Genomic DNA, 25,188 nt, shown 5'->3' with positions numbered 1-25,188 from the left:
ACCGCTATCTGTTTGAACATGGATATATCTACAAAGCCATCTGGATGAACACTGAAATAACTACACCGCTATCTGTATGAACATGGAAATATCTACACCGCTATCTGTGTAAATATGCATACATCTTCACCGCAATCTGTATAAACATGGAAATATCTACACCGCTATCTGTATGAACATGGAAATATCTACACAGCTATCTCTTTACACATGGAAATAACTACACCGCTATCTGTATGAACATGGAAATATCTACACCGCCATCTGTATGAACATGGAAATAGCTGCACCGACATCTGTATGAACATATACATATCTACAGAGCCATCTGTATTAAGATGGAGATATCTACACCGATATCTGTATAAACATGGAAATATCTACACCGCTATCTGTACGAACATGGAAATATCTACACTGCTATCTGTATAAACATGGAAATATCTACACCGCTACCTGTATAAGCATGGAAATAACAGCACCGCTATCTGTATGAACATGGAAATATCTACACCGATATCTGTATGAACATGGAAATATCTACACCGCAATCTGTATGAACATGGGAATATCTACACCGCTATCTGTATGAACATGGAAATATCTACACCACTATCTGCATGAACATGGATATATCTACACAGCCCTCTGGATGAACATGGAAATATCCACACCGCTACCTGTGTAAACATGCATACATCTTCACCGCTTGCTGTATAAACATGGAAATATCTGCACCGCTATCTGTATAAACATAGAAATATCTACACCGCTATCTGTATAAACATGGAAATATCTACACCGCTGCCTGTATATACATGGAAATATCAGCACCGCTATCTGCATGAACATGGAAATATCTACACCGCTATCTGTATGAACATGGAAATATCTACACCGCTATCTCTTTGAACATGGAAATACCTACACCGGTATCTGCATGAAAATGGAAATATCTACACAGCTGTCTGCATATACATGAAAATATCTACACAGCTATCTCTTTACACATGGAAATAACTACACCGCTATCTGTATGAACATGGAAATATCTACACCGCCATCTGTATGAACATGGAAATATCTGCACCGCCATCTGTATGAACATATAAATATCTACACCGCCATCTGCATTAAGATGGAGATATCTACACCGCTATCTGAATAAACATGGAAATATCTATACCGCTATCTGTATAAACATAGAAATATCTACACCGCTATCTGTATAAACATGGAAATATCTACACCGCTACCTGTATAAACATGCAAATATCAGCACCGCTATCTGTATGAACATGGAAATATCTACACCGCTATCTGTATGAACATGGAAATATCTACACCGCTATCTGTATGAACATGGAAATATCTACAAAGCTATCTGAATGAACATGGAAATATCTACACCGCTATCTGTTTGAACATGTAAATATCTACTCCGCTATGTGCATGAAAATGGAAATATCTACAAAGCTATCTGCATATACATGGAAATATCTACACAGCTATCTCTTTACACATGGAAATAACTACACCGCTATATCTATAAAAATGGAAATATCTAAACCGCCAATTTTAGGAACTTGGAAATATCTGCACCGCCATCTGTATGAACATATAAATATCTACACCGCCATCTGTATTAAGAAGGAAATATCTAAAGCGCTATCTGTATAAACATGGAAATATCTACACCGCTGCCAGTATAAACATGGAAATATCAGCACCACTATCTGTATGAACTTGGAAATATCTACACCGCTATCTGTATGAACATGGAAATATCTACACTGCTATCCGTATGAACATGGAAATAGCTACACCGCCATCTGTATGAACATGGAAATATCTACACCACGATCTGTATGAACATGGAAATATCTACACCGCTATCTGTATGAACATGGATATATCTACACCGCTATCTGTGTAAACATGCATACATCTTCACCGGTATCAGCATAAACATGGAAATATCTACAACGCTATCTGTATGAACATGGAAATATCTACACCGCTATCTGTATGAACATGGAAATATCTACACCGCTATCTGTATGAACATGGATATATCTTCACAGCCATCTGGATGAACATGGAAATATCTACACCGCTATCTTTGTAAACATGCATATATCTTCACCGATATCTGTATAAATATGGAAATATCTACACCCCAATCTGTATGAACATGGAAATATCTACACCGCTGTCTCTATGAACATGGAAATATATACACCGCTATCTGTTTGAACATGGAAATATCTACACCGCAATCTGCATGAAAATGGAAATATCTACACTGCTATCTGCAAATACATGGAAATATCTACACAGCTATCTCTTTACACATGGAAATAACTACACCCCTATCAGTATGAACATGGAAATATCCAAACCGCCATCTGTATGAACATGGAAATATCTGCACCGCCATCTGAATGAACATATAAATATATACACCACCGTCTGTATTACGATGGAGATATCTACACCGCTATCTGCATAAGCATGGAAATATCTACACCGCTATCTGTATAAACATGGAAATATCTACACCGCTATCTGTATAAACATGGAAATATCTACACCGCTACCTGTATAAACAAGGAAATATCTGCACCGCTATCTGTATGAACATGGAAATATCTACAATGCTATCTGTATGAACATGGAAATATCTACACCGGTATCTGTATGAACATGGAAATATCTACACCGCTATCAGTATGAACATGGAAATATCTACACCGCTATCTGTATGAATATTGATATATCTACACAGCCCTCTGGATGAACATGGAAATATCCACACCGCTATCTGTGTAAACATGCATACATCTTCACCGCTATCTGCATAAACATGGAAATATCTACACCGCTATCTGTATGAACATGGAAATATCTACACCGCTATCTCTTCGAAGATGGAAATATATACACCGCTATCTGCATGAAAATGGAAATATCTACAGAGCTATCTGCGTATACATGGAAATATCTACACAGCTATCTCTTTACACATGGAAATAACTACACCGCTATCAGTATGAACATGGAAATATCTACACCGCCATCTGTATGAACATGGAAATATCTGCATTGCCATCTGTATGAACATATATATATCTACACCGCCATCTGTATTGATATGGAGATATCTACACCGCTATCTGAATAAACATGGAAATATCTACACCGCTATCTGTATAAACATGGAAATATCTACACCGCTATCTGTATAAACATGGAAATATCTACACCGCTATCTGTATAAACATGGAAATATAAGCACCGCTATCTCTATGAACATGGAAATATCTACACCGCTATCTGTATGAACATGGAAATATCTACACCGCTATCTGTATGAACATGGAAGTATCTACACCGCTATCTGTGTAAATATGCATACATCTTCACAGCTATCTGTATAAACATGGAAATATCTACACCACTACCTTTATGAACATGGAAATATCTACACCGTTATCTGTATGAACATGGAAATATCTACACCGCTATCTGTTTGAACATGGAAATATCTACACCGCTATCTGCATGAAAATGGAAATATCTACACTGCTATCTGCATATTCATGGAAATATCTACACAGCTATCTCTTTACACATGGAAATAACCACACAGCTATCTGTATGAACATGGAAATAACTAAACCGCCATCTGTATGAACATGGAAATATCTGCACCGCCATCTGTATGAACATATAAATATCTACACAGCCATCTGTATTAAGATGGAGATATCTACACCGCTATCTGTATAAACATGGAAATATCTACACCGCTACCTGTATAAACATGGAAATATCTACACCGCTACCTGTATAAACATGGAGATATCAATACCGCTATCTGTATAAACATGGAAATATCTACACCGCTAGCTGTATAAGCATGGAAATATCAGCACCACTATCTGTATGAACATGGAAATATCTACACCGATATCTGTATGAACATGGAAATAGCTACACCGCTATCTGTATGAACATGGAAATACCTACACCGCTATCTGTATGAACATGGATATATCTACACAGCCCTCTGGATGAACATGGAAATATCCACACCGCTGTCTGTGTAAACATGCATACCTCTTCACCGCTAGCTGTATAAACATGGAAATATCTACACCGCTATCTGTATGAACATGGAAATATCTACACCGCTATCTGTATGAACATGGAAATATCTACACCGCTATCTGTTTGAAGATGGAAATATATACACCGCTAACTGCATGAAAATGGAAATATCTACACAGCTGTCTGCATATACATGGAAATATCTACACAGCTATCTCTTTACACATGGAAATATCTACACCGCCATCTGTATGAACATGGAAATATCTGCACCGCCATCTGTATGAACATATAAATATCCACACCGCCATCTGTATTAAGATGGAGATATCTACACCGCTATCTGAATAAACATGGAAATATCTTTACCGCTATCTGTATAAACATGGAAATATATACACCGCTATCTGTAAAAACATGGAAATATCTACACCGCTACCTGTATAAACATGGAAATATCAGCACCGCTATCTGTATGAACATGGAAATATCTACACCGCTATCTGTATGACCATGGAAATATCTACACCGCTATCTGTTTGAACATGGAAATATCTACACCGCTATCTGCATGAAAATGGAAATATCTACAAAGCTATCTGCATATACAAGGAAATATCTACACAGCTATCTCTTTACACATGGAAATAACGACACCGCTATATCTATAAACATGGAAACATCTACACCGCCATCTGTATGAACATGGAAATAACTGCACCGCCATCTGTATGAACATATAAATATCTACACCACCATCTGTATTAAGAAAGAAATATCTAAACCGCTATCTGTATGAACATGGAAATATCTACACCGCTACCTGTATGAACATGGAAATATCTACACCGCTATCTGTGTAAACATGCATACATCTTCACCGCTATCTGTATAAACATGGAAATATTTACAACGCTATCTGTATGAACATGGAAATATCTACACCGCTATGTGTTTGAACATGGAAATATCTACACCGCTATCTGCATGAAAATGGAAAAATCTACAAAGCGGTCTGCATATACATGGAAGTATCTACAAATCTATCTCTTTACACGTGGAAATAACTACAGCGCTATCTCTATAAACATGGAAATAACTACACCGCCATCTGTATGAACATGGAAATATCTGCACCGCCATCTGTATGAACATATAAATATCTACACCGCCATCTATATTAAGATGGAGATATCTACACCGGTATCTGTATAAACTTGGAAATATCTACACCGCTATCTGTATAAACATGGAAATATCTACACCGCAATCTGTATAAACATGGAAATATCTACACCGCTACCTGTATAAACATGGAAATATCAGCACCGCTATCTGTATGAACATGGAAATATCTACACCGCTATCTCCATGAACATGGAAATTTCTACACCGCTATCTGTATGAACATGGAAATAGCTACACTCCTATCTGTATGAACATGGAAATATCTTCACCACTACCTGTATGAACATGGAAATATCTACACCGCTATCTGTTTGAACATGGATATATCTACAAAGCCATCTGGATGAACACTGAAATAACTACACCGCTATCTGTATGAACATGGAAATATCTACACAGCTATCTCTTTACACATGGAAATAACTACACCGCTATCTGTATGAACATGGAAATATCTACACCGCCATCTGTATGAACATGGAAATAGCTGCACCGACATCTGTATGAACATATACATATCTACAGAGCCATCTGTATTAAGATGGAGATATCTACACCGATATCTGTATAAACATGGAAATATCTACACCGCTATCTGTACGAACATGGAAATATCTACACTGCTATCCGTATGAACATGGAAATAGCTACACCGTTATCTGTATGAACATGGAAATAGCTACACCACTATCTGTATGAACATGGAAATATCTACACCGCTATCTGTATGAACATGGATATATCTACACAGCCATGTGGATGAACATGGAAATATCTACACCGCTATCTGTATCAACATGGAAATATCTACACCGCTATCTGTATGAACATGGATATATCTACACAGCCATCTGGATGAACATGGAAATATCTACACCGCTATCTGTGTAAACATGCATAGATCTTCACCGCTATCTGTATAAACGTGGAAATATCTACACCGCTATATGTATGAACACGGAAATATCTACACCGCTATCTGTATGAACATGGAAATATCTACACCGCTATCAGTTTGAACATGGAAATATCTACACCGCTATCTGCATGAAAATGGAAATATCTACACTACTATCTGCAAATACATTTAAATATCTACACAGCTATCTCTTTACACTTGGAAATAACTACACCGCTATCTGTATGAACATGGAAATATCTACACCGCCATCTGTATGAACATGGAAATATCTGCACCGCCATCTGTATGAACATAAGAATATCTACACCGCCATCTGTATTAAGATGGAGATATCTACACTGCAATCTGTATAAACATGGAAATATCTACACCGCCATCTGTATGAACATATAAATATCTACACCGCCACCTGTATTAAGAAGGAAATATCTAAACCGCTATATGTATAAACATGGAAATACCTAAACCGCTGCCTGTATAAACATGGAAATATCAGCACCGCTATCTGTATGAACATGGAAATATCTACACCGCTCTCTGAATGAACATGAAAATATCGACACCGCTATCTGTTTGAACATGGAAATATCTACACCGCTATCTGCATGAAAATGGAAACATCTACACTGCTATCTGCATATACATTTAAATAGCTACACAGCTATCTCTTTACACATGGAAATAACTACACTGCTATCTGTATGAACATGGAAATATCTACAACGGCATCTGTATGAACATGGAAATATCTGCACCGCCATCTGTATGAACATATAAATATCTACACCGCCATCAGTATTAAGAAGGAAATATCTAAACCGCTATCTGTATAAACATGGAAATATCTACACCGCTGCCTGTATAAACATGGAAATATCAGCACCGCTATCTGTATGAACATGGAAATATCTACACCGCTATCTGTATGAACATGGAAATATCTACAACTCTATCTTTATGAACATGGAAATAGCTACACCGCTATCTGTGTGAACATGGATATATCTACACAGCCATCTGGATGAAGATGGAAATATCTACACTGCTATCTGTGTAAACATGCATACATCTTCATCGCTATCTGTATAAACATGGAAATATCTACACCGCTATCTGTATGAACATGGAAATATCTACACCGCTATCTGTTTGAACATGGAAATATCTACACCGCTATCTGCATGAAAATGGAAATATCTACACTGCTATCTGCATATACATTTAAATATCTACACAGCTATCTCTTTACACATGGAAATAACTACACCGCTATCTGTATGAACATGGAAATATCTACACCGCCATCTGTGTGAACAGGGAAATATCTGCACCGCCATCTGTATGAACATATAAATATCTACACCGCCATCTCTATTAAGATGGAGATTTCTACACTGCTATCTGTATAAACATGGAAATATCTACACCGCTATCTGAATAAACATGGAAATATCTACACCGCTATCAGTATAAACATGGAAATATCTACACCGCTACCTGTATAAACATGGAAATATCAGCACCGCTATCTGTATGAACATGGAAATATCTACACCGCTATCTGTATGAACACGGAAATATCTACACCGCTGTCTGCATGAAAATGGAAATATCTACACAGCTATCTGCATACACATGGAAATATCTACACAGCTATCTCTTAACACATGGAATAAGTACACCGCTATATCTATAAACATGGAAATGTCTACACCGCCATCTGTATGAACATGGAAATATCTGCACCACCATCTGTATGGACATATAAGTATCTACACCACCATCTGTATGAAGAAGGAAATATCCAAACCGCCATCTGTATGAACATTGAAATATCTACACCGCTGTCTGTATGAACATGGAAATATCTACAAAGCCATCTGGATGAACACGGAAATAACTACACCGCAATCTGTATGAACATGGAAATATCTACACCGCTATCTGTGTAAATATGCATACATCTTCAACGCAATCTGTATAAACATGGAAATATCTACACCGCTATCTGTAAGAACATGGAAATATCTACACAGCTATCTCTTTACACATGGAAATAACTACACCGCTATCTGTATGAACATGGAAATATCTACACCGCCATCTGTATGAACATGGAAATAGCTGCACCGACATCTGTATGAACATATACATATCTACACAGCCATCTGTATTAAGTTGGAGATATCTACACCGATAACTGTATAAACATGGAAATATCTACACCGCTATCTGTTCGAACATGGAAATATCTACACTGCTATCCGTATGAACATGGAAATAGCTACACTGCCATCTGTATGAACATGGAAATATCTACACCGCTATCTGTATGAACATGGAAATATCTACACCGCTATCTGTATGAACATGGAAATATCTACACCGCTATCTGTATGAACATGGAAATATCTACACCGCTATCTGTATGAACATGGAAATATATACACCGCTATCTGTTTGAAAATGGAAATATCTACACCGCTATCTACATGAAAATGGAAATATCTACACTGCTATCTGCATATGCATGGAAATACCTACACAGCTATCTCTTTACACATGGAAATAACTACATTGCTATCTGTATGAACATGGAAATATCTACACCGCCATCTGTATGAACATGGAAATATCTGCACCGCCATCTGTATGAACATATAAATATCTACACCGCCATCTGTATTAAGATGGAGATATCTACACCGCTATCTGTATAAACCTGGAAATATCTACACCGCTATCTGTATAAACATGGAAATATCTACACCGCTATCTGTATAAACATGGAAATATCTACAACGCTACCTGTATAAGCATGGAAATAACAGCACCGCTATCTGTATGAACATGGAAATATCTACACCGATATCTGTATGAACATGGAAATATCTACACCGCTATCTGTATGAACATGGAAATATCTACACCGCTATCTATATGAACATGGAAATATCTACACCACTATCTGTATGAACATGGATATATCTACACAGCCCTCTGGATGAACATGGAAATATCCACACCGCTACCTGTGTAAACATGCATACATCTTCACCGCTAGCTGTATAAACATGGAAATATCTACACCGCTATCTGTATGAACATGGAAATATCTACACCGCTATCTGTTTGAACATGGAAATACCTACACCGCTATCTGCATGAAAATGGAAATATCTACACAGCTGTCTGCATATACATGGAAATATCTACACAGCTATCTCTTTACACATGGAAATAACTACACCGCTATCTGTATGAACATGGAAATATCTACACCGCCATCTGTATGAACATGGAAATATCTGCACCGCCATCTGTATGAACATATAAATATCTACACCGCCATCAGTATTAAGAAGGAAATATCTAAACCGCTATCTGTATAAACATGGAAATATCTACACCGCTGCCTGTATAAACATGGAAATATCAGCACCGCTATCTGTATGAACATGGAAATATCTACACCGCTATCTGTATGAACATGGAAATATCTACACCTCTATCTTTATGAACATGGAAATAGCTACACCGCTATCTGTGTGAACATGGATATATCTACACAGCCTTCTGGATGAAGATGGAAATATCTACACTGCTATCTGTGTAAACATGCATACATCTTCACCGCTATCTGTATAAACATGGAAATATCTACACCGCTATCTGTATGAACATGGAAATATCTACACCGCTATCTGTTTGAACATGGAAATATCTACACCGCTATCTGCATGAAAATGGAAATATCTACACTGCTATCTGCATATACATTAAAATATCTACACAGCTATCTCTTTACACATGGAAATAACTACACCGCTATCTGTATGAACATGGAAATATCTACACCGCTATCTGTATGAACATGGAAATATCTGCACCGCCATCTGTATGAACATATAAATATCTACACCGCCATCTCTATTAAGATGGAGATTTCTACACTGCTATCTGTATAAACAAGGAAATATCTACACCGCTATCTGAATAAACATGGAAATAACTACACCGCTACCTGTATAAACATGGAAATATCAGCACCGCTATCTGTATGAACATGGAAATATCTACACCGCTATCTGTATGAACATGGAAATATCTACACCGCTATCTGTATGAACATAGAAATATCTACACCGCTATCTGTTTGAACATGGAAATATCTACACCGCTGTCTGCATGAAAATGGAAATATCTACACAGCTATCTGCATACACATGGAAATATCTACACAGCTATCTCTTAACACCTGGAATAAGTACACCGCTATATCTATAAACATGGAAATGTCTACACCGCCATCTGTATGAACATGGAAATATCTGCACCACCATCTGTATGGACATATAAGTATCTACACCGCCATCTGTATTAAGAAGGAAATATCCAAACCGCTATCTGTATGAACATTGAAATATCTACACCGCTATCTGTATGAACATGGAAATATCTACAAAGCCATCTGGATGAAAACGGAAATAACTACACCGCTATCTGTATGAACATGGAAATATCTACACCGCTATCTGTGTAAATATGCATACATCTTCACCGCAATCTGTATAAACATGGAAATATCTACACCGCTATCTGAAAGAACATGGAAATATCTACACAGCTATCTCTTTACACATGGAAATAACTACACCGCTATCTGTATGAACATGGAAATATCTACACCGCCATCTGTATGAACATGGAAATAGCTGCACAGACATCTGTATGAACATATACATATCTACACAGCCATCTGTATTAAGATGGAGATATCTACACCGATATCTGTATAAACATGGAAATATCTACACCGCTATCTGTTCGAAAATGGAAATATCTACACTGCTATCCGTATGAACATGGAAATAGCTACACTGCCATCTGTATGAACATGGAAATATCTACACCGCTATCTGTATGAACATGGAATTATCTACACCGCTATCTGTATGAACATGGATATATCTACACAGCCATCTGGATGAACATGGAAATATCTACACTGCTACCTGTGTAAACATGCATACATCTTCACCGCTATCTCTATAAACATGGAAATATCTACACCGCTATCTGTATGAACATGGAAATATCTACACCACTGTCTGTATGAACATAGAAATATCTACACCGCTATCTGTATGAATATGGAAATAACTACACCGCTATCTGTATAAACATGGATATATATACACAGCCATCTGGATGAACATGGAAATATCTACACCGCTACCTGTGTAAGCATGCATACATCTTCACCGCTATCTGTATATACATGGAAATATCTACACCGCTATCTGTATGAACATGGAAATATCTACACCGCTATCTGTATGAACATGGAAATATATACACCGCTATCTGTTTGAAAATGAAAATATCTACACCGCTATCTGCATGAAAATGGAAATATCTACACTGCTATCTGCATATGCATGGAAATATCTACACAGCTATCTCTTTACACATGGAAATAACTACACTGCTATCTGTATGAACATGGAAATACCTTCACCGCCATCTGTATGAACATGGAAATATCTGCACCGCCATCTGTATGAACATATAAATATCTACACCGCCATCTGTATTAAGATGGAGATATCTACACCGCTATCTGTATAAACCTGGAAATATCTACACCGCTATCTGTATAAACATGGAAATATCTACACCGCTATCTGTATAAACATGGAAATATCTACACCGCTACCTGTATAAGCATGGAAATAACAGCACCGCTATCTGTATGAACTTGGAAATATCTACACCGATATCTGTATGAACATGGAAATATCTACACCGCTATCTGTATGAACATGGAAATATCTACACCGCTATCTGTATGAACATGGATATATCTACACAGCTATCTGTATGAACATGGATATATCTACACAGCCCTCTTGATGAACATGGAAATATCCACACCGCTACCTGTGTAAACATGCATACATCTTCACCGCTAGCTGTATAATCATGGAAATATCTACATCGCTATCTGTATGAACATGGAAATATCTACACCGCTATCTGTTTGAACATGGAAATACCTACACCGCTATCTGCATGAAAATGGAAATACCTACACAGCTGTCTGCATATACATGGAAATATCTACACAGCTATCTCTTTACACATGGAAATAACTACACCGCTATCTGTATGAACATGGAAATATCTGCACCACCATCTGAATGAACATATAAATATCTACACCGCCATCTATATTAAGATGGACATATCTACACCGGTATCTGAATAAACCTGGAAATATCTACACCGCTATCTGTATAAACATGGAAATATCTACACCGCAATCTGTATAAACATGGAAATATCTACAACGCTACCTGTATAAACATGGAAATATCAGTAACGCTATCTGTATGAACATGGAAATATCTACACCGCTATCTCTATGAACATGGAAATTTCTACACCGCTATCTGTATGAACATGGAAATAGCTACACTGCTATCTGTGTGAACATGGAAATATCTTCACCTCTACCTGTATGAACATGGAAATATCTACACCGCTATCTGTTTGAACATGGATATAACTACAAAGCCATCTGGATGAACACGGAAATAACTACACCGCTATCTGTATGAACTTGGAAATATCTACACCGCTATCTGTGTAAATATGCATACATCTTCACCGCAATCTGTATAAACATGGAAATATCTACACCGCTATCTGTATGAACATGGAAATATCTACACAGCTATCTCTCTACACATTGAAATAACTACACCGCTATCTGTATGAACATGGAAATATCTACACCGCCATCTGTATGAACATGGAAATAGCTGCACCGACATCTGTAAGAACATATACATATCTACACGGCCATCTGTATTAAGATGGAGACATCTGCACCGATATCTGTATTAACATGGAAATATCTACACCGCTATCTGTATAAACATGGAAATATCTACACCGCTATCTGTATAAACATGGAAATATCTACAACGCTACCTGTATAAGCATGGAAATAACAGCACCGCTATCTGTATGAACATGGAAATATCTACACCGATATCTGTATGAACATGGAAATATCTACACCGCTATCTGTATGAACATGGAAATATCTACACCGCTATCTATATGAACATGGAAATATCTACACCACTATCTGTATGAACATGGATATATCTACACAGCCCTCTGGATGAACATGGAAATATCCACACCGCTACCTGTGTAAACATGCATACATCTTCACCGCTAGCTGTATAAACATGGAAATATCTACACCGCTATCTGTATGAACATGGAAATATCTACACCGCTATCTGTTTGAACATGGAAATACCTACACCGCTATCTGCATGAAAATGGAAATATCTACACAGCTGTCTGCATATACATGGAAAAATCTACACAGCTATCTCTTTACACATGGAAATAACTACACCGCTATCTGTATGAACATGGAAATATCTACACCGCCATCTGTATGAACATGGAAATATCTGCACCGCCATCTGTATGAACATATAAATATCTACACCGCCATCAGTATTAAGAAGGAAATATCTAAAACGCTATCTGTATAAACATGGAAATATCTACACCGCTGCCTGTATAAACATGGAAATATCAGCACCGCTATCTGTATGAACATGGAAATATCTACACCGCTATCTGTATGAACATGGAAATATCTACACCTCTATCTTTATGAACATGGAAATAGCTACACCGCTATCTGTGTGAACATGGATATATCTACACAGCCTTCTGGATGAAGATGGAAATATCTACACTGCTATCTGTGTAAACATGCATACATCTTCACCGCTATCTGTATAAACATGGAAATATCTACACCGCTATCTGTATGAACATGGAAATATCTACACCGCTATCTGTTTGAACATGGAAATATCTACACCGCTATCTGCATGAAAATGGAAATATCTACACTGCTATCTGCATATACATTTAAATATCTACACAGCTATCTCTTTACACATGGAAATAACTACACCGCTATCTGTATGAACATGGAAATATCTACACCGCCATCTGTATGAACATGGAAATATCTGCACCGCCATCTGTATGAACATATAAATATCTACACCGCCATCTCTATTAAGATGGAGATTTCTACACTGCTATCTGTATAAACAAGGAAATATCTACACCGCTATCTGAATAAACATGGAAATATCTACACTGCTACCTGTATAAACATGGAAATATCAGCACCACTATCTGTATGAACATGGAAATATCTACACCGCTATCTGTATGAACATGGAAATATCTACACCGCTATCTGTATGAACACGGAAATATCTGCACCGCTATCTGTATGAACATGGAAATATCTACACCGCTATCTGTTTGAACATGGAAATATCTACACCGCTGTCTGCATGAAAATGGAAATATCTACACAGCTATCTGCATACACATGGAAATATCTACACAGCTATCTCTTAACACATGGAATAAGTACACCGCTATATCTATAAACATGGAAATGTCTACACCGCCATCTGTATGAACATGGAAATATCTGCACCACCATCTGTATGGACATATAAGTATCTACACGGCCATCTGTATTAAGAAGGAAATATCCAAACCGCTATCTGTATGAACATTGAAATACCTACACCGCTATCTGTATGAACATGGAAATATCTACAAAGCCATCTGGATGAACACGGAAATAACTACACCGCTATCTGTATGAACATGGAAATATCTACACCGCTATCTGTGTAAATATGCATACATCTTCACCGCAATCTGTATAAACATGGAAATATCTACACCGCTATCTGTAAGAACATGGAAATATCTACACAGCTATCTCTTTACACATGGAAATAACTACACCGCTATCTGTATGAACATGGAAATATCTACACCGCCATCTGTATGAACATGGAAATAGCTGCACAGACATCTGTATGAACATATACATATCTACACAGCCATCTGTATTAAGATGGAGATATCTACACCGATATCTGTATAAACATGGAAATATCTACACCGCTATCTGTTCGAACATGGAAATATCTTCACTGCTATCCGTATGAACATGGAAATAGCTACACTGCCATCTGTATGAACATGGAAAAATCTACACCGCTATCTGTATGAACATGGAAATATCTACACCGCTATCTGTATGAACATGGATATATCTACACAGCCATCTGGATGAACATGGAAATATCTACACTGCTATCTGTGTAAACATGCATACATCTTCACCGCTATCTCTATAAACATGGAAATATCTACACCGCTATCTGTATGAACATGGAAATATCTACACCACTGTCTGTATTAACATAGAAATATCTACACCGCTATCTGTATGAATATGGAAATAACTACACCGCTATCTGTATAAACATGGATATATATACACAGCCATCTGGATGAACATGGAAATATCTACACCGCTACCTGTGTAAGCATGCATACATCTTCACCGCTATCTGTATAAACATGGAAATATCTACACCGCTATCTGTATGAACATGGAAATATCTACACCGCTATCTGTATGAACATGGAAATATATAAACCGCTATCTGTTTGAAAATGGAAATATCTACACCGCTATCTGCATGAAAATGGAAATATCTACACTGCTATCTGCATATGCATGGAAATATCTACACAGCTATCTCTTTACACATGGAAATAACTACACTGCTATCTGTATGAACATGGAAATATCTTCACCGCCATCTGTATGAACATGGAAATATCTGCACCGCCATCTGTATGAACATATAAATATCTACACCGCCATCTGTATTAAGATGGAGATATCTACACCGCTATCTGTATAAACCTGGAAATATCTACACCGCTATCTGTATAAACATGGAAATATCTACACCGCTATCTGTATAAACATGGAAATATCTACACCGCTACCTGTATAAGCATGGAAATAACAGCACCGCTATCTGTATGAACTTGGAAATATCTACACCGATATCTGTATGAACATGGAAATATCTACACCGCTATCTGTATGAACATGGAAATATCTACACAGCTATCTGTATGAACATGGATATATCTACACAGCCCTCTGGATGAACATGGAAATATCCACACCGCTACCTGTGTAAACATGCATACAACTTCACCGCTAGCTGTATAATCATGGAAATATCTACATCGCTATCTGTATGAACATGGAAATATCTACACCGCTATCTGTTTGAACATGGAAATATCTACACCGCCATCTGTATGAACATGGAAATATCTGCACCACCATCTGAATGAACATATAAATATCTACACCGCCATCTATATTAAGATGGACATATCTACACCGGTATCTGAATAAACCTGGAAATATCTACACCGCTATCTGTATAAACATGGAAATATCTACACCGCAATCTGTATAAACATGGAAATATCTACACCGCTACCTGTATAAACATGGAAATATCAGTAACGCTATCTGTATGAACATGGAAATATCTACACCGCTATCTCTATGAACATGGAAATTTCTACACCGCTATCTGTATGAACATGGAAATAGCTACACTGCTATCTGTGTGAACATGGAAATATCTTCACCTCTACCTGTATGAACATGGAAATATCTACACCGCTATCTGTTTGAACATGGATATAACTACAAAGCCATCTGGATGAACACGGAAATAACTACACCGCTATCTGTATGAACATGGAAATATCTACACCGCTATCTGTGTAAATATGCATACATCTTCACCGCAATCTGTATAAACATGGAAATATTTACACCGCTATCTGTATGAACATGGAAATATCTACACAGCTATCTCTCTACACATTGAAATAACTACACCGCTATCTGTATGAACATGGAAATATCTACACCGCCATCTGTATGAACATGGAAATAGCTGCACCGACATCTGTATGAACATATACATATCTACACGGCCATCTGTATTAAGATGGAGACATCTGCACCGATATCTGTATAAACATGGAAATATCTACACCGCTATCTGTATAAACATGGAAATACCTACACCGCTATCTGTATAAACATGGAAATATCTACACCACTACCTGTATAAACATGGAAATATCAGCACCGCTATCTGTATGAACATGGAAATATCAACCCCTCTATCTGTATGAACATGGAGATATCTACTCCGCTATCTGTATGAACATGGAAATAACTACACCGCTATCTGTATGAACATGGAAATACCTTCACCGACATCTGTATGAACATGGATATATGTACACAGCCATCTGGGTGAGCATGGAAATATCTACACCGCTATCTGTATGAACAAGGAAATAGCTACACCGCTATCTGTATAAACATGGAAATATCTACACCACTATCTGTATGAACATAGAAATATCTACACCGCTATCTGTATGAACATGGAAATATCTTCACCGCCATCTGTATGAACATGGATATATCTACAGAGCCATCTGGATGAACATGGAAATATCTACACCGCTATCTGTACGAACATGGAAATAGCTACACCGCTATCTGTATGAACATGGAAATATCTACACCGCTATCTGTATGAACATGGATATATCTACACAGCCATCTGTATGAACATGGAAATACCTACACCGCTATCTGTGTAAACATGCATACATCTTCACCGCTATCTGTATAAACATGGAAATATCTACACCGCTATCTGTATGAACATGGAAATAGCTACACTGCTATCTGTTTGAACATGGAAGTATCTACACCGCTATCTGCATGAAAATGGAAAAATCTACACAGCGGTCTGAATATACATGGAAATATCTACAAATCTATCTCTTTACACGTGGAAATAACTGCAGCACTATCTCTATAAACATGGAAATAGCTACAACGCCATCTATATGAACATGGAAATATCTGCACCGCCATCTGTATGAACATATAAATATCTACACCGCCATCTATATTAAGATGGAGATATCTACACCGGTATCTGTATAAACCTGGAAATATCTACACCGCTATCTGTATAAACATGGAAATATCTACACCGCAATCTGTATAAACATGGAAATATCTACACCGCTACCTGTATAAACATGGAAATATCAGCACCGCTATCTGTATGAACATGGAAATTTCTACACCGCTATCTCTATTAACATGGAAATTTCTACACCGCTATCTGTATGAACATGGAAATAGCTACACTGCTATCTGTCTGAACATGGAAATATCTTCACCTCTACCTGTATGAACATGGAAATATCTACACCGCTATCTGTTTGAACATGGATATAACTACAAAGCCATCTGGATGAACACGGAAATAACTACACCGCTATCTGTATGAACATGGAAATATCTACACCGCTATCTGTGTAAATATGCATACATCTTCACCGCAATCTGTATAAACATGGAAATATCTACACCGCTATCTGTATGAACATGGAAATATCTACACAGCTATCTCTCTACACATGGAAATAACTACACCGCTATCTGTATGAACATGGAAATATCTACACCGCCATCTGTATGAACATGGAAATAGCTGCACCGACATCTGTATGAACATATAGATATCTACACGGCCATCTGTATTAAGATGGAGACATCTGCACCGATATCTGTATAAACATGGAAATATCTACACCGCTATCTGTATAAACATGGAAATACCTACACCGCTATCTGTATAAACATGGAAATATCTACACCGCTACCTGTATAAACATGGAAATATCAGCACCGCTATCTGTATGAACATGGAAATATCATCCCCTCTATCTGTATGAACATGGAGATATCTACACCGCTATCTGTATGAACATGGAAATATCTACACCGCTATCTGTATGAACATGGAAATACCTTCACCGACATCTGTATGAACATGGATATATCTACACAGCCATCTGGGTGAGAATGGAAATATCTACACCGCTATCTGTATGAACATGGAAATAGCTACACCGCTATCTGTATAAACATGGAAATATCTACACCACTATCTGTATGAACATAGAAATATCTACACCGCTATCTGTATGAACATGGAAATATCTTCACCGCCATCTGTATGAACATGGATATATCTACAGAGCCATGTGGATGAACATGGAAATATCTACACCGCTATCTCTGTAAACATGCATACATCTTCACCGCTATCTCTATGAACATGGAAATATCTACACCGCTATCTGTATGAACATGGAAATAGCTACACTGCTATCTGTTTGAACATGGAAATATCTGCAGCGCTATCTGTATGAAAATGGAAATATCTACACAGCTATCTACATATACATGGAAATATCTACAAAGCTATCTCTTTACACATGGAAATAACTACACCGCTATCTCTATAAACATGGAAATATCTACACCACCATCTGTATGAACATGGAAATTTCTGCACGGCCACCTGTATGAACATATAAATATCTACACCACCCTCAGTCTTAAGATGGAGATATCTACACCGCTATCTGTATAAAACTGGAAATATCTACATCGCTATCTGTATAAACATGGAAATATCTACACAGCTATCTGTATAAACATGGAAATATCAACACCACTACCTGTATAATCATGGAAATATCAGCACCGCTATCTGTATGAACATGGAAATATCTACACCGCTATCTGTACGAACATGGAAATATCTACACCGCTATCTGTATGAACATGGAAATAGCTACACAGTGATCTGTATGAACATGGAAATATCTACACCGCTATCTGTACGAACATGGAAATATCTACACCGCTATCTGTATGAATATGGACATATCTACACAGCCATCTGGATGAACATGGAAATATCTACACCGCTATCTGTATGAACATGGATATATCTACACAGCCATCTGGATGAACATGGAAATATCTACACCGCTATCTGTATGAACATGGACATATCTACACAGCCATCTGGATGAACATGGAAATATCTACACAGCTATCTGTATGAACATGGATATATCTACACAGCCATCTGGATGAACATGGAAATATCTACACCGCTATCTGTATGAACATGGATATATCTACACAGCCATCTGGATGAGCATGGAAATATCTACACCGCTATCTGTGTAAACATGCATACATCTTCACCGCTATCTGTATAAACATGGAAATATCTACACCGCCATCTTTATGATCATGGAAATATCTACACCGCTATCTGTATGAACATGGAAACATCTACACCGCTATCAGTTTGAACATGGAAATATCTACACCGCTATCTGCATGAAAATGGAAATATCAACACTGCTATCTGCATATACATGGAAATATCTACACAGCTATCTCTTTACACATGGAAAAACTACACTGCTATCTGTATGAACATGGAAATATCTTCACCGCCATCTGTATGAACATGGAAATATCTGCACCGCCATCTGTATGAACATATAAATATCTACACCGCCATCTGTATTAAGATGGTGATATGTACAGGGCTATCTGTATAAACATGGAAATATCTACACCGCTATTTGTATAAACATGGAAATATCTACACCGCTATCTGTATAAACATGGAAATCTCTACACCGCTACCTGTATAAGCATGGAAATATCAGCACCGCTATCTGTATGAACATGGAAATATCTACACCGATATCTGTATGAACATGGAAATATCCACACCGCTATCTGTATGAACATGGAAATATCTACACCGCTATCTGTATGAACATGGAAATACCTACACCGCTATCTGTTTGAACATTGATATATCTACACAGCCCTCCGGATGAACATGGAAATATCCACACCGCTATCTGTGTAAACATGCATACACCTTCACCGCTAGCTGTATAAACATGGAAATATCTACACCGCTATGTGTATGAACATGGAAATATCTACACCGCTATCTGTTTGAAGATGGAAATATATACACCGCTATCTGCATGAAAATGGAAATATCTACACAGCTATCTGCATATACATGGAAATATCTACACAGCTATCTCTTTACACATGGAAATAACTACACCGCTATCTGTATGAACATGGAAATATCTACACCGCCATCTGTATGAACATGGAAATATCTGCACCGCCATCTGTATGAACATGGAAATATCTGCACCGCCATCTGTATGAACATATAAATATCTACACCGCCATCTGTATTAAGATGGAGATATCTACACCGCTATCTGAATAAACATGGAAATATGTACACCGCTATCTGTATAAACATGGAAATATCTACACCGCTATCTGTATAAACATGGAAATATCTACACCGCTACCTGTATAAACATGGAAATATCAGCACCGCTATCTGTAGAACATGGAAATATCTACACCGCTATCTGTATGAACATGGAAATATCTACGCCGCTATCTGTATGAACCTGGAAATATCTACAAAGCTATCTGAATGAACATGGAAATATCTACACCGCTATCTGTTTGAACATGGAAATATCTTCACCGCTATCTGCATGAAAATGGAAATATCTACAAAGCTATCTGCATATACATGGAATTATCTACACAGCTATCTCTTTACACATGGAAATAACTACACCGCTATATCTATAAAGATGGAAACATCTACACCGCCATCTGTATGAACATGGAAATATCTGCACCGCCATCTGTATGAACATATAAATATCTACACCGCCATCTGTATTAAGAAGGAAATATCTAAACCGCTATCTGTATGAACATGGAAATATCTACACCGCTGTCTGTATGAACATGGAAATATCTACACCGCTATCTGTGTAAACATGCATACATCTTCACTGTTATCTGTATAAACATGGAAATATCTACAATGCTACCTGTATGAACATATAAATATCTACTCCGCTATCTGTTTGAACATGGAAATATCTACACCGCTATCTGCATGAAAATGGAAATATCTACACAGCGATCTGCATATACATGGAAATATCTACAAAGCTATCTCTTTACACATAGAATAACTACAGCGCTATCTCTATAAACATGGAAATAGATACACCGCCATCTGTATGAACAAGGAAATATCTGCACCACAATCTGTATGAACATATAAATATCTACACCGCCATCTATATTAAGATGGAGATATCTACACCGCTATCTGTATAAACTTGGAAATATCTACACCGCTATCTGTATAAACATGGAAATATCTACACCGCAATCTGTATAAACATGGAAATATCTACACCGCTACCTGTATAAACATGGAAATATCAGCACCGCTATCTGTATGAACATGGAAATATCTACACCGCTATCTCTATGAACATGGAAATTTCCACACCGCTATCTGTATGAACATGAAAATAGCTACACTGAAATCTGTATGAACATGGAAATACTTACACCACTACCTGTATGAACATGGAAATATCTACACCGCTATCTGTTTGAACATGGATATACCTACACAGCCATCTGGATGAACACGGAAATAACTACACCGCTATCTGTATGAACATGGAAATATCTACACCGCTATCTGTGTAAATATGCATACATCTTCACCGCAATCTGTATAAACATGGAAATATCTACACCGCTATCTGTATGAACATGGAAATATCTACCCGCCATCTGTATAAACATGGAAATAGCTGCACCGACATCTGTATGAACATATACATATCTACACAGCCATCTGTTTTAAGATGGAGATATCTACACCGATATCTGTATAAACATGGAAATATCTACACCGCTATCTGTACGAACATGGAAATATCTACACTGCTATCTGTATGAACATGGAAATAGCTACACCGCTATCTGTATGAACATGGAAATATCTACCCCACTATCTGTATGAACATGGAAATATCTACACCGCTATCTGTATGAACATGGATATATCTACACAGCCATCTGGATGAACATGGAAATATCTGCACCGCTATCTGTATGAACATGGAAATATCTACACCGCTATCTGTGTAAACATGCATACATCTTCACTGCTATCTCTATAAACATGGAAATATCTACACAGCCATCTGGATGAACATGGAAATATCTACACCGCTATCTGTGTAAACATGCATACATCTTCACCGCTATCTGTATAAACATGGAAATATCTACACCGCTATCTGCATTAAAATGGAAATATCTACACCGCTATCTGTATGAACATGGAAATATCTACACCGCTATCTGTTTGAACATGGAAATATCTACACCGCTATCTGCATGAAAATGGAAATATCTACACTGCTATCAGCATATACATGGAAATATCTAGACAGCTATCTCTTTACACATGGAAGTAACCACACTGCTATCTGTATGAACATGGAAATATCTACACCGCCATCTGTATGAACATGGAAATATCTGCACCGCCATATGTATGAACATATAAATATCTACACCGCCATCTGTATTAAGATGGAGATATCTACACCGCTATCTGTATAAACCTGGAAATATCTACACCGCTATCTGTATAAACATGGAAATATCTACACCGCTATCTGTATAAACATGGAAATATCTACACCGCTACCTGTATAAGCATGGAAATATCAGCACCGCTATCTGTATGAACTTGGAAATATCTACACCGATATCTGTATGAACATGGAAATATCTACAATGCTATCTGTATGAACATGGAAATATCTACACCGCTATCTGTATAAACATGGAAATATCTACACCGCTATCTGTATGAACATGGATATATCTACAAAGCCCTCTGGATGAACATGGAAATATCCACACCGCTACCTGTGTAAACATGCATACATCTTCACCGCTAGCTGAATAAACATGGAAATATCTACACCGCTATCTGTTTGAAAATGGAAATATCTACACCGCTATCTGTTTGAACATGGAAATATCTACACCGCTATCTGCATGAAAATGGAAATATCTAAACAGCTGTCTACACATACATGGAAATATCTACACAGCTATCTCTTTACACATGGAAATAACTTCACCGCTATCTGTATGAACATGGAAATACCTACACCGCCATCTGTATGAACATGGAAATATCTACAAAGCTATCTGAATGAAGATGGAAATATCTACACCGCTATCTGTTAGAACATGTAAATATCTACACCGCTAACTGCATGAAAATGGAAATATCTACAAAGCTATCTGCATATACATGGAAATATCTACACAGCTATCTCTTTACACATGGAAAAAACTACAGCGCTATCTGTATGAACATGGAAATATCTACACCGCCATCTGTATAAAGATGGAATTATCTACACCGCTATCTGTGTGGACATGGAAATATCTACACCGCTATCTGTATGAACATGGAAATATCCACACCGCTATCTGTTTGAACATGGATATATCTACACAGGCATCTGGATGAACTCGGAAATAAGTACACCGCTATCTGTATGAACATGGAAATATCTACACCGCTATCTGTGTAAATATGCATACATCTTCACCGCAATCTGTATAAACATGGAAATATCTACACCGCTATCTGTATGAACATGGAAATATCTACACAGCTATCTCTTTCACATGGAAATAACTACACCGCTATCTGTATGAACATGGAAATATCTACACCGCCATCTGTATGAACATGGAAATAGCTGCACCGACATCTGTATGCACATATACATAACTACACGGCCATCTGTATTAAGATGGAGATATCTACACCGATATCTGTATAAACATGGAAATATCTACACCACTGCCTGTATAAACATGGAAATATCAGCACTGCTATCTGTATGAACATGGAAATATCTACACCGCTATCTGTACGAACATGGAAATATCTACACTGCTATCTGTATGAACATGGAAATAGCTACACCGCTATCTGTGTGAACATGGATATATCTACACAGCCTTCTGGATGAAGATGGAAATATCTACACTGCTATCTGTGTAAACATGCATACATCTTCACCGCTTTCTGTATAAACATGGAAATATCTACACCGCTATCTGT

The sequence above is a fragment of the Gorilla gorilla genome, chromosome 22, assembly GCF_029281585.2.
Source record: "Gorilla gorilla gorilla isolate KB3781 chromosome 22, NHGRI_mGorGor1-v2.1_pri, whole genome shotgun sequence".
NCBI classification, from domain to species: Eukaryota; Metazoa; Chordata; class Mammalia; order Primates; family Hominidae; genus Gorilla; species Gorilla gorilla.
The sequence above is the reverse complement of the archived record's forward strand: the minus strand, read 5'-3'. Positions refer to the sequence as shown.